General features: G+C 39.1%; 1 long non-coding RNA gene across 1 annotated transcript; it reads right to left on the bottom strand.

Annotated features, from left to right (window-relative positions):
- Positions 1-8,070: 8,070 nt before the first annotated feature.
- LOC140844449 (uncharacterized) lies at positions 8,071-12,663 on the bottom strand. Its single transcript, XR_012122763.1, has 3 exons — positions 12,342-12,663; positions 11,352-11,457; positions 8,071-11,255 (listed from the first exon to the last, which is right to left on the bottom strand). It is a non-coding gene; the product is annotated as an uncharacterized lncRNA (long non-coding RNA).
- Between the last annotated feature and the right edge of the window lie 313 nt (positions 12,664-12,976).

Genomic DNA, 12,976 nt, shown 5'->3' with positions numbered 1-12,976 from the left:
AGGATCTACAGTAGTGGTCCTTCTGTGACTGGAGTATTTCACTTAGCATAATGTCCTCAAGGTTTATCCATGTTGTCACATATTGCAGAATTTCCTTGTTTTCTAAAGATGAATAGTATTCCATTTTAAAAAATCTTTCAAAGGACGCTTGGAACATTTCCACATTTGTTTATTGTTAAAGAAACACTACAGTGAACATGAGCTTGCTAATATCTCTTTAAGACCCTGAATTCAGTTCTTTTGTATAAATACACAGAAATGGAATTTCTGGATCTTATTATAGTTTTAATTTTGTGGGGAGGCCTCCATACTGTGTTCCATAACAGTTGCACCATTTTCCCTTCCCAGCAACAGAATACAAAGGTTCCAATTTACAGAAATCGTACATCCCTATCAACACTTGTTATCAGTTATTTTTTGGATAATAGCCATCCATCCTGACAGACTGTGGTTTTGATTTGCATTTCCCTGATTATTAGTGACATTGAATATTTTTTCATGTACTTACTAGCCATATGTATGTGTCCTTCAGAGAAATGTCTATTCCAGTACTTAGCCCATTTTTCAAGAGTCATAGGAGTTCCTTATATATTTTGGAGATTAACCCTTTATCACAAGTATGACTTGTAAATATTTTCTTCCATTTTGTACATTGCCTTTTTATTCTGTTGTTTTATTTGCCATGAAGAAGCCTTTTAGTTTGATGTAGTCCCTGTTGTTTAGCTCTGTTCTTGTTGCCTGTGCTTTTGGTATCATATTCATAAAATCATTGCCAAGACAATTGTCATAATTTTCTCTTATGTGTTCTTGTAGGAGTTTTATAGTTTCAGGTTACATTTAAGGCTTTAATCCATTGTGAATTGATTTTTAAGTATGGGGTAAAGTAAGGGCCCAATTCCTTTCTTTTGCATGTGGCTAACCAGTTTGACCAACACCTTTTGTTGAAGTGAGACTCCATTCCCCATTGTGTATGCCTGAAGTCCTTGTCAAAGATCAGTCAACTACATATGCATGCATTTATTTCTGGGATTTCTATTCTGTTCCATGGGTTTATATGTCTGTCTTTATGTCAGTACCATAATGTTTTGATTATGGTGCCTTTTGTAACATATTTTGGAATCAGAAAGTGTGGTGCTTCCAGCTTTGTTCTTCTCTCTCAAGATTGAGTTGGCTATTCTTGGCCTTTTGTAGCTCCACAGAATTTTAGAATTTTTTTCTAGTTCTGTAAAAAAAAAATGCCTTTGGGATTTTGATAAGGATTGCATTGAATCTGTAGGTCACTTTGGGTATAGTATGGACATTTTTAACATTATTAAGTCTTCCAGTACATGAAGATGGGATGTATTTCCATTGATTTATGTCTTTTTATTATCTTTCATCAATGTTTGTAGTTTTCAAGTTTATTCCTAAGTGTTTTATTCCTTTTGTAATATTTTAAGTAGGGTTTTTCTCCTAATTGCGTTTTTAAATGTTTTGTTGTAAATACACAGAAATGCAACTGATTTTTGTATCCTACAACTTTATTAAATCTGGTTGTTAGTTTAAAGTTTGTTTTTGTTTTTATGGAGTCCTTAGGGTTTTCTGTCATGGTTTTAAGATCACGTCATCTACAAACAGGGACAGTTTTACTTGTTCTTTTCTAATTTGGATGCCATTAAAATTTTTTCTTGTCTAATTCCACTGGCTAGGATGTCCAGTACTTTGTTGATCTTAAAGGAAGGAAAAGCATTCAGTTTTTTCACCATTAATTATGATGTTAGCTATGGGCTTTTCATATATGATCTTTATTATGTTGAAATACTTTCCTTCTATTCCTGGTTTGTTGACAATTTTTATCTTGAAATAGTGTTGAATTTTGTCAGAAGCTTTTTCTACATTTATTGAGATGATCATTTAATTTTATCTTTATTCTGTAAATGTGATGTATCATATTAATTTATCTTTTATGTTGAACCATCCTTGCATCCCATGGATAAATCTTACTCGGTTGTGGTATATGATCCTTCTAATGTGGTGTTGACTTCACTTTGCTAGTATCTTGTTTACGATTTTTACAACAATACTCATTGGGGATATTGGCTATAGTTTTCTTTTTTTGTGGTGTCTTTGTCTGGCTTTGGAATCATGGTTAATGCTGGCCTCATGAGATGATTTTGGAAATGTTCTCTCCTATTCTATTTTTTGAAGAGTTTGAGAAGGATTGGCATTAATTCTTCCTTAAATGTTTGGTAGAATTAACCAGGGAAGCCATCTGGTACTGGCATTTTCTTTCTTGGGAGATTTTGTTTACTGATTCAATCTCTAAACTAATTATAAGTCTTTTCAGACTTTCTATTTCTTCATGATTTAGTCTTGGTAGGTTGTATATTTCTAGGAATTTATTCATTTCTTTTAGTTACCCAGTTGGGTGGTGTGTATTTTTTCATAGTAATCTCTTATTATCCTTTTTATTTCTGGGTCACCTATTATAGTGACTCCTTTCATTTCTAGTTTTGAATCTTCTTTTTATCTTAGTGTTGGGAGCCGGGGCTATGTCCCTTCCCCCACGTCTGAATGCAGCATGGGAAAGCACAAGCTTGAGAGCAACGGGTGCAGTCCTTGGAAGTTATCTGCTCACAAAAACATATCTTGTCCTTGAAGATGAGCCAAGACTCCTCACTCTGAAAATAGGGAGACCTTGAGGATGTGTGAAAACACCTCCCCCACCCCCAAAATGGTGAACTCCCCGCTTCTCTTCCGGGTCCTCCATCCCCGCCGGCACCAACCAAGACCCAATCACCCTTCTACACCTCCCTGCCGGCGCCACCTAAGGTCCAATTATCTCCTGACCCACCCCTTACTTGCTACTTGTATAAATTGAGCCTGTAAACAATAAACTGTGCCAGCTTGATCAGACATCCTGTCTTGCTGGTCGTTCTTTGTGTCCCTTGCTTGTTTCATTTCTGCAGGCATCTCCGGCTACGCCCCACATTCGTCCCGCGGGATGGGACATCTTAGTGTAACTAAGAGTCTGTCAGTTTTTCCTATCTTTTCACAAAGCTAACTGGAAAATTCACAAAATGTGGAAAGTAAACAACATCCTCTTGAACAACTTTTGGGTCAAAGAAGAAATCAAAAAGGACATTAGAAAATGCCTCACAACAAAGGAAAATGAAAACACAAAATACCAAAATACCAATACTGATGGGATGTGGTAAAAACAGAACTAAGAGGAAAGTTTATTGGGATAAATGCTTACATTAAAGAAAGATGAAAGATCTCAAAAAATTACCTAACTTTACAGCTTAAGGAGCTAGGAAAAGAAGGATCAACTACTCAAAAATAGCAGAAGGAAGGAAATAGTCAGATGGCTTCATCTTTTCTTAACTCTTAAATTAACAAAACAAATGTGCCTCTAGTAACCAGTTAAATTGAACTAGGTTTTGTGTGGCCATGATTTGGGGCAGAAATATGAGTTATATGAAGTGTTATCAGTGTACTCACAAAAATGCTTTACCTCAACTCTTAGCTCAGGAATATGGAAAATGTTCATCTTGAAACTTCTGTAAAATATATCTCAAGTAACCAGTGGGCTGTTCTCTCAAGGACTGCCAGGAGAAAGCAGTACATACTAATCACACTGTATTAAGCCTTTTGGACCATTTACTATGATTATTTGGTCAGTTAGCATTTGCGGCAGGCTCCTAGATTTCATCAACAGTTATACGGTGTTCATTAATTCTTTCCCAGAGTGCACCATGAAATGATGCTAGGAATATGGCTTCCTGCTTTGATTCACCTTTTTTTCTTGTCTGAAGTACTTTACAGTGGGGACAATAACCTAACAACAGAGTTCAGTGTAAACAGGAAATCTGGCAGAATAACTGGACCAAGGACTAACTTTGCAAAGCCAAGTTTTTAATGAGTTCTTTGCAGAGTATTTAGTCAGGAGGCCACTGTCCTGTGAAAATGGGATAAGTGTACCCCACACGACTACATGCCTTTCTTAACTGCCTAAGGAAACAGTTTTTTGTGGGCCTACCCTCCTTATGACCAGGAAGCTTCTCTAAAGAACTTGCCATGACCAGAATCCAAAGGAGAAAGTGTGAACTCCAGAGCCTGCTTTTTTAGTCATGAAAAACTGCAGATCATGAACCATTAATGACCCATTAGTGGATCAGAAAATTAGTTTCATGATTTATAACCACTTATTTTTAAAAATATTAAATAGAATAAACTAGAACTACCAAAGTGAGTCATGTATTATAAGGTTAAATGTTTTGCAAAAATTTTTATTCACATTTAAATAAGTATGTGTATACCTACATTGGTACTGGATTGCAGATAATATGTATTTCTTACATGGATCTTAGAGAAGCTCAAGAGCCATTGCTTTATTTAATGCTTTTTGGAATATAGAAATACTGTATTTTCAATTACATGTTAGATATAGTGATACAAAGGATAGTTTATTTCTTCATGCTTAGGAAAAATATGTTCTCTAGGGAACTAAAGAATCAATTTAAAGTTGCTGAATTCTGACAAAAGTAATGAATATGCTTATATGATCCTCCAAAAAATAGGACAGTAAATATAAACTATTTTACGTAATTTAAGCATATTGAAGTATTTCAAGGCTATATTTATAACTCCATTTTTGTAGATACTGTTAAGGTATATGCAAGTCAGTTTTGATAATGCAAAGAATTTAAATATTTAAACACTTTAAGTAGCATTTCAAAGTTTAGAGTCCTGACAGTACATAGAAAAAACAAAATCTAATAAAAGCAAAAACAGAACAAGTCTACAGGTTCTTCCAAGTAATATAGAAAACACAGTGGGGCTATTTCAAGGCTGTTAACAATTTTTTCTTTGCATTATATTGTCATAGAAATTTTATAAAGCTCTGTGACTTTTAGTATTTGAGTAGTTTTCTTCACTATCCACAATGGCACATTTATTTCCTTTTTTGGGGGGGAATCATATTGTTTTGAGGAATTATTACATTTCTTAAAAAATACACAAAATAGAGAAGCAACATAGGATTCCAGACTCCTTGGGTTATGTGACCTAGAGCTAGTTCTTTAACTTGTCTATGCTTCAGTTTCCTCATCCATGAAATGAAGGAAATAGCAGTTTCCCTGTTAAGGAGGATTAAATGAATTCATATTTGTAAATGTGGCAAGTTAGGAAGTGCTTGTCTGTGTCTGCTGTTATTTTGCCCTTCTCAACTTTTATTCATTCAGCAAGCACTCACTGAGCACGTAGAAGATCAGATACTGAACTAGGGATAAAAAAGGCAACCTCCAGTATCTAAAGAGTATGACTGGACTGAGTAAATTCCTAGAAAGGTGAATAGATGCTAGTGATGGAGAAAAGCTAAGTGGCAGTTTGGTGATGGGAGGCATTTGAGCTGGGGTGGGTGGTAATCATTTGCAATATAGACATACACCAAACCATTATGCTGTACACCTGAAACTTATACAATATTTATATATCAATTGTATCTCAATAAAATGGGAAAATCAAGTTTCCTTGCATGTAGAATGTTGCTTGTTACCTTCAGCCATATCTATAAATATCAAATGAAAAGTATGAGGCACAAATTGCCTCATTTCCATTACAAGGTCATGTGCCTTTTTCCTTATTTAATGAAATTGGGCAGTAACACACACAATAAGTCAAAGAAGAGACAAGTCATTCCAGCCGGCCAATTAACCTTGGCCTCGCACTGACTTTGTATCACTAGGATGCTAATGCTACCCTAAGGAATCTGGGGTCCCTCTCTGTGTACATGTCCTGAAAGAATGGCAAGTTTTTAAAGAACGTTGTCAAGCCTTCCCCTGAAAATCCAACTTTGTTAAAGTCAAACTAGGAGCTCTGGGGCCAGAAGGGGCAAATCAATTAGAGCAGAGTTAGAGAAAACTGCTAGAAGGTGAAAGTCAGACAAGGCTGAGCGGCACTGGGGGAAGGTCCTGCTAAGTTTGAGACAACAATCTTGGTCAAGTTACATTTGAATTGCTAATGAGCTGTCACATAGAAGATGCTGCAGAGATAAGGGACAGTTAAGATGCCACAGCATGAAGATATCCGGTTGGAGAGTCAGATTGGGGGCTGAAAAACATAGGGCAGTTGATAGAATTAGAGTGGAGGTAATCAATTAAAGGGTGGGCCATCAAGTAATGGTGAAATCTGCTTTTTAAAATTTAACATACACAAGAAGCAGCATTCTTTAAGGCTATGTCTACACTAAACTTGCAAGTGAAGCTGAAGGACCCACCACGTCTGCTAGTGTCCGTTGCCATCCTGCAACCTGGAGTTCCCCAAGAAGTTTCTGAAACGGCTGCTCCTTCTGCATTCCAAGTAGGATGTTTTGTGGTGTATTTTAATTCCCTTAGAGGATATCCACCAGAGTGAATTCTGGTATTCCATTTCATCCTTAGACCATTGAGTTCCGTTGGGATCTGAAATACGAGCTTTCTAATGAGTTTAAGCTTATACATGACTATCTTGAAAATGCATTTGGAAAGATGATTGGGAAATCCTGGGAAGGGCAGTGTCATTAAGAAAATTACAGAAATGAGACTCAAGTTTGGGGCAGATCTTAGCTAGAAAAATCCACCCCTAGTTGGATGAGGATAAAGGTAGAACAGAGGGAGCATTATTTGTAAGAACCTAAATACTGGCTTTACTTTATATCAAAAATGATAAGTTAAGAAATTTATTTACAATTCAGTAAAGTGCCAGGCAAGAAAATAATGATTATCACAGGGTTTGGCAAAGGCTTCTGTTAAAGAGGAGGGAAAATACCAGCATTAGGCAGGAATTGCTTTTATAAAAGGAGAGTCAAAGGAGGCTTTTATAAAAATTAGCTTGAGAAACTGACATTCATAATTGATGACATGAAAGATAGTAAACCATTTCCTGCATGTTCTTGTCTTTTTATTTAACTACTCTGTGTCCTCTGAAGTATGTCAGGGCATCAGTGGTTTTGCAACATTAATTATTTGTCCAACTTGAATATTATAGACATACAAATATATGTGGTTCATTACATAACAGAGCAAGAATGTGGGTCTGAAAGAATCTCAAAACTCAACTAGATTCTTAGCCTGAGTTGCTTCTCATTAGTAGAATTTAAGATATATTAAATGACAGGCAACTGATGATGTTCTAATCTTTGGGACTCATTTGAGAATATGTTTTCTTTTTTTTCTCTTACTCCACAAGTAAACTGTGTGTGAGTTTTAAAATTTGCTACTTTAATGGCATACTAGAAGAGTTCAGCATGTTGGCAGAATGATGGCCCAGTTGAAATTTTAACTTTGAAACAGGCTCATTTTTCCCTTGCCAGTGTAGGGAATCTACAGGGACCTTTTGTTGCCAGACAAATGGAAAATTTCTATTTTGGGAATCAACTCTGCCTACTTTTAAATAGTTTTCAGTCATTTCTTAATCTAAGGCATAGCTTTTGATCCACTGCTCAAAGGATTAAACAAAACTCTGGGTTTCAAGTGAAAGGTCAACAAATGCCACATATGCCAATGTTGGAAAGACCAAGTCATGCGGCTTATATTGGTGCATATGAGAAGCATTTGTGTGGGACTAGCTATTTATTTCAAGTTTCTTTGTAAATGTTTTCTTTTTACCACCATGTTTTTGTAGTTGCTTTGTTTATAAGATATTGTATGGGGTAGCCAAATTCAGTTTGATGACTTGTCTTCATTGAGGTCTCTGTCTATGCTGAATAAAGTGGGTATTGCTAAGACACAGTTTTCCAAGCATAACATGTCAAATCATGACCAAGATTGATGCCTGGACTTATTTCCAAATACACCCATACCTTTCACTTAAGTGTAGTTTAACTGACTGCAGATTGAATAACAAATGGAACTGAGACGCAGTGGAAACTTGAAGCTAAGTCAGATAAGGAGTGACTATCATTATCCTTGAATGTGGTTCAGAATGGAAGAGGAATCTGGGATCCTGATGTTGTGATAGCTACCCCTGAAACCTGGTGCTTTTCAGCCTATGAAAAGACCTCTTCATGTGCATGCACGATATTTAAATATATCTGTTCAGAAAGGACTGTCTATGGTCTATGTGTGGATGTTATGCATATGTACACACACATATATATCATAGATCATAAGTATCTCTACACAGACTTTTCGAATATATGTATATATAAAATATATAGAGAGAGTGTTATGTGAGTGCATATGTGTGTGTGTGTATTCTGTAGATGGATGTGTGCATGCACATACATGTATGTATATTTATATGTAGCTATATCCCAGGTGGCTGGAAATCATTCTCAAATTGTTTCCCTGCTTCTCAAGTACATTCCTGAATAACATGGACATTGTGAATTGTTGTAAATGCCCCTAGGTCCACATAGCATATAGATAAGAGCCATAGAAAATGCCTGAGCTTGTTGATCAAAAAGTGTTTTTGCTTTTCCTTGAACCGTTTTTCTTTTTAAAAAAAATAAAGGCAGTGGAGAGATTTTCTAGTTTTTTTCTTATATGTAAAACTAAATGTGGGCCTCAAGTCTAAGAACCTTATGGGGTAGACATAATCCTAGAATCCCAGTACCAAACTGCTATCTGAATATTAGTTCTAACATTAAAATATAATTTCTGTAGGAGCCCAGGGTTCAAATTTGAGGTGTTCTGAATTAAATCTTGGATTTTCAGGCTGTTGCAGAGTTGAAATTTATTTGGTGAGAAAAACCCCTGTGAGTGGGAATATAAGCTCTGAGACTGATATTCAGGTAAAATCAGTATTTATCTTTGCTACTTTGATGGCTATGTCTGATTCTGTACCTGTTCAGCAAGAAAGCCTAGAGATTGGCTTCCTAATTCAAGATACATATGGCATAATATCTGTAATATCTATTATATCATAGTAGGATTGTAAAGATACATAGTTTGGATGCAATGAGTTATTCCCATATATTAACTTAAAACATGACTGTAAATATACTAGAAGAAAAAATATTAAGTGACTTAAATATAGATATAATTAGCTTTAGGATTATTACTATTATTAAGGCTGTGACAGTGACATCTCATTAATTCATTATTGATTGAAGTTGATTATTTTGGTGAAACCTTGGCATAAGTCTCCAATCTCTACATTTATAATAAAAGTAGAAATAATAGTTGAACGAGATAGGCCTTTGAGGGGAGCACCAGGAGCGCACTTAGTGCTAAGCACCACATATGTGTCCCTAACTTAACATCACAGGTAGCCTCTGAAGTAGATAGTAGCATCTATATTTTCACCAGAGAGAAACCTGAGGCTTAGGGTTTAAATGATGAATGAAAGTTGTGTATCTGAAGAAGTGGACTGAGGGTTTGAACTAGGGTCCTGTGCTGTTTCAAGTACCAAGCCTCTTTCTAAGTTCCTTAGAAATGTTCATTTGTTCATTCAGCAAATATTTACTGAGCAACAGCTAGGGCTTTACAGTGTGTTAAGCATCATCCTTGAATGGCAGTGTGCTTCATATGCCATTTACCAGTCATTCTTACCTGGGCACTGGAGTGGTTCTCTAGGACTTCAGTGTGCTGGCACTCTCCGAGGCTGGCAGAGACCCTGTGTGTACCTTTGAAATATGCATGTCCTGGTCATTTATCCTCTTCCAGATCTCACACATAGCCCTAGCTAGTCTAATGAGGGCTCTTTTGCTCCACTTAATTGTGTGTGTCATGGAACTTCCTACTACTTAAAGTCAGGATTTGCTACAGGTAGAGATTTTTAAATAGAGTCCAGCCTTACTCAGTAGTAACCATTTCCTGAGAACATGATTGGTAAAGGCTCCAGACGTTGAGGACGTTGAGCTGACTTTGCCATAAATGAAACCAGCTAGAACTTGATAGTGGAAAACACAGATTCCAGTGTAATAGAGTCATCATGTCTAAGTGTAAAAGGGGTGCTGTGCAGGTGAGCACTTGTTTCCTAGTTGAGCCCCAAGACCGAGCAGAGCATGTATCACAAATCTTATATTTTACATTATGGGAACTGGTTGACCCACCTGTGTACCCTCAGTGGGAATGTCACTGAAGACTTGCATGCCTCTGTGCACAAAGGGTGGAATATGTTAAGCCTTTTCGGTTCACCCCTGCCCTCACTCTCACTCACACATGCGGGAACAGCAAGCTACCATGAGGTCGTGTGAGGCCAGGCAGCATGTCCATTCCAACATTAACATCACTTTGCAGGAGAGGAGTGGGAGGGGAGGAAGAGGGAAGGGCAGCATCACCCCCTCAGCCTGTCTTGCCATGCTTTGTCCTAGCTTTCCGGGGCACAGCCCTGTCCCCATCCCCACAAATCAAAATCACCCTCAGCCTTTGAGGCCAAGCTCAACAAAGGCCTCTTTATTAATGATAAAGCAGCTAACATTAACTGAGCAGCTTACCAGGTACAAGACGCTGTTCTGTTGGGAAATCAGTGCATGTGGCTTTGGAGTGATGCATTTATTGTTCTATCTGCATTACCAACTGCAGAAATTGAGGTTCAGGGAAGTTGAGTGAATGGCCAGATGTGGGGGAGCCAAGACTGAGATCCAGGTGATGTTACTCCAAAGCCCAGGCTTTTGGCCCTTGTGCTATACTTTCTTGGTGGCAAAACTTGTGGCCTCCAAATTCTCCCTGCTTCCACCTCCAGCTAGATACCATTTATGCTTCTAACAGACACTCCCAGTGCTTTATCTGTGTTTCTTTTATGGGTCTTACCGGTTTTAACATCCTATTATCAGTATTTACATAAAGTGTTCACTTTTCCTATTAAACTGGGGGCATGGAGGCAGAGTCCATTTCTTATTTCTTGACCTATTTTCCACAGCAACCAATGTACTATGTAGCACCCGCAGGCAAGAATAAGCAAGATTGTTTCTGGTCAGATCTGCCCCTTCTGGGCATCTGCCCCTTGTTAGAACTTGGTTATATAATCTACCTGTAGGAATTCTTCAGTTCAGATTCCTCAAGAAAATGAAGATGTACCTGAGAAAGGTTCAATCATGGTTTTCTCAACAAAACACAGGCAAATGGTACACCAGAGTCCAGCGTATGGTGCCTCACTGGTACTCCCCTGCCCCTGCTGGCCTAGTGCTGGGCAGAAACCATGAGCGAGTGGCCCAGGCTGCTCTCACCACTTCTCGGTCGTGGGTCCAACTCGCCAGTCTTGCCCTGTACATCTCACTGGCTCAGTGGCAGACTCCGACCTGCTCAGATCCCGAGATACCTCTGGTCTCACATTGCTTCAGCTTCACCCTGTAAAGGATCCAGTTGTCATTAACTAGGCTTTGAAGTTCTTCCATTACATAAACTTATCTAATTGGGTTTCAAAATATTCTGGGAAATTCTTACTGCCGCTGTTTATTATGCCAAGAATGCCCACTCATCTCTCTTTCTCTCGCTGTCTCCGTTTCTCTCTCTCTGCAAAGTTGCTTCTCTCTAATCTTGCTTCTTTGGGCTGTGACAAACGAGAAGGAGTCTAAGTTCATATCCTGAACCAGTTTTTCGGTAGAAGAGAGCTGTTTTGAGGATGAACCCCAGTCTGGAATGCCTCCCAAGTTCCACCATTAAGCACCTTTCTGGAGGCATTACTCAAGATTTTTGTTTTCCTCTTTAACCATTTCATAATCACTAGTTTCTAAGCTATATCAGCACAGTCATTTGTTCATAATTATGCACACATATTTATCAATAAATGAACTGTTAGGGAAAAAAGGAAGAAGGAAAATAGTGTGTCCAGGTCACTAGTTTAAACAATGCCACCCTTTCTCCTCAAAGTACAGCCCCAGATAGGACATCTGGTCGTAATGCCACCACCATCACCTGTCCTTGGTGACTTCAATAAATCGCAGAGGTGCTTACGCATATCCTGAGGTCAGTCTTGATGTCTGTGCAAAATCCACAGCTGGCCCAGATATTGCAGTCAGCCCCCTATTCCCTGCATCAGCACAGAGAATATTCTAACAAATCTGTAATGCTGTCCCTGTGGCAGAGCCACCCGCCATTCCCCCCCAAGGGAAATGGGCATGGTTCCCTCTGTGTTATACTTGCTGAAAATGCTGGAGAAAATCTCCAAAGCCAGGCTGCTTGAGCCCCTTGAGTGCCAAATTCTTGTCCTTGCCACCATGACCCAAGGGACCTGAGAATCAGGCCCCATGGGCTGAGTTTCTGGCAGAGCTAATCAACCCTGCCTGTCCTGGTGCTCCATTCGCTGAAGACAGAAGTACAGTCTTCCTTTTGCTGAAGCTCAAGAAGACACAGAAAAGTGGCCCAATAGAGCCGGAGCTGACTTGCAATGGCAGCTGGCTGATGTAGCCACCGGCCCGGGCCCTGCTGACTCACCCAAGCTGCAGTGATCCTCAGGGGCAAGGGCAGATACCCCTTCCCTCAGCGCTGCCCTGAACGCTCCTGTGGCTTGGCCCTTATTTCACCAACACAGTCTGAATGCTTCATCCTGGTGGAGCTGCCTGCCACCGCCTCACCTGCCTGGGACAAATTCTAGAATAAGTCACCTCGTGGATATAGACCAGGGTCCCTTCTGTGTCCAACACTTGGTGTAGAGGTGCTGGTTCTGTCTCTGCTTCCCTCTGGAGGCCTCCTCCCTTGGGCACCTCTGCCCTTCCATCTAGTTTGGTCAAGGTACCATCGTCAGGCAAATATTGACAACTTTGCATCTGAAAGGGAAGGAGGCTGGGGTTCAGATCACTTTACTCCAAAAAGACACCTCTGTTTCCAAGGAAACTAGTGTGTGCAACTAGATACATGGGAGGAAGTCTCCACTGGGCTCCAGCTGGGATGCTGAGCTCCACATCTGGGCAGGTATGGGGGGTACTGAAGTGCCTCCCAGCCTTGAGGCCACCCAGAGTACAGTCCCGTGAAAGTTCTCGCATCGCCTGACAACAGAGGGGCAAATCTCACAGTAATTGAGTAAACAGGTTTCCTCCAAGTAGGTTTCTTTTATTTCTATTCATTTCTTT

The sequence above is a fragment of the Manis javanica genome, chromosome 1, assembly GCF_040802235.1.
Source record: "Manis javanica isolate MJ-LG chromosome 1, MJ_LKY, whole genome shotgun sequence".
Taxonomy (NCBI): domain Eukaryota; kingdom Metazoa; phylum Chordata; class Mammalia; order Pholidota; family Manidae; genus Manis; species Manis javanica.
Note: the sequence above shows the minus strand (reverse complement) of the source record. Positions and strands in the feature narration are given on the sequence as shown.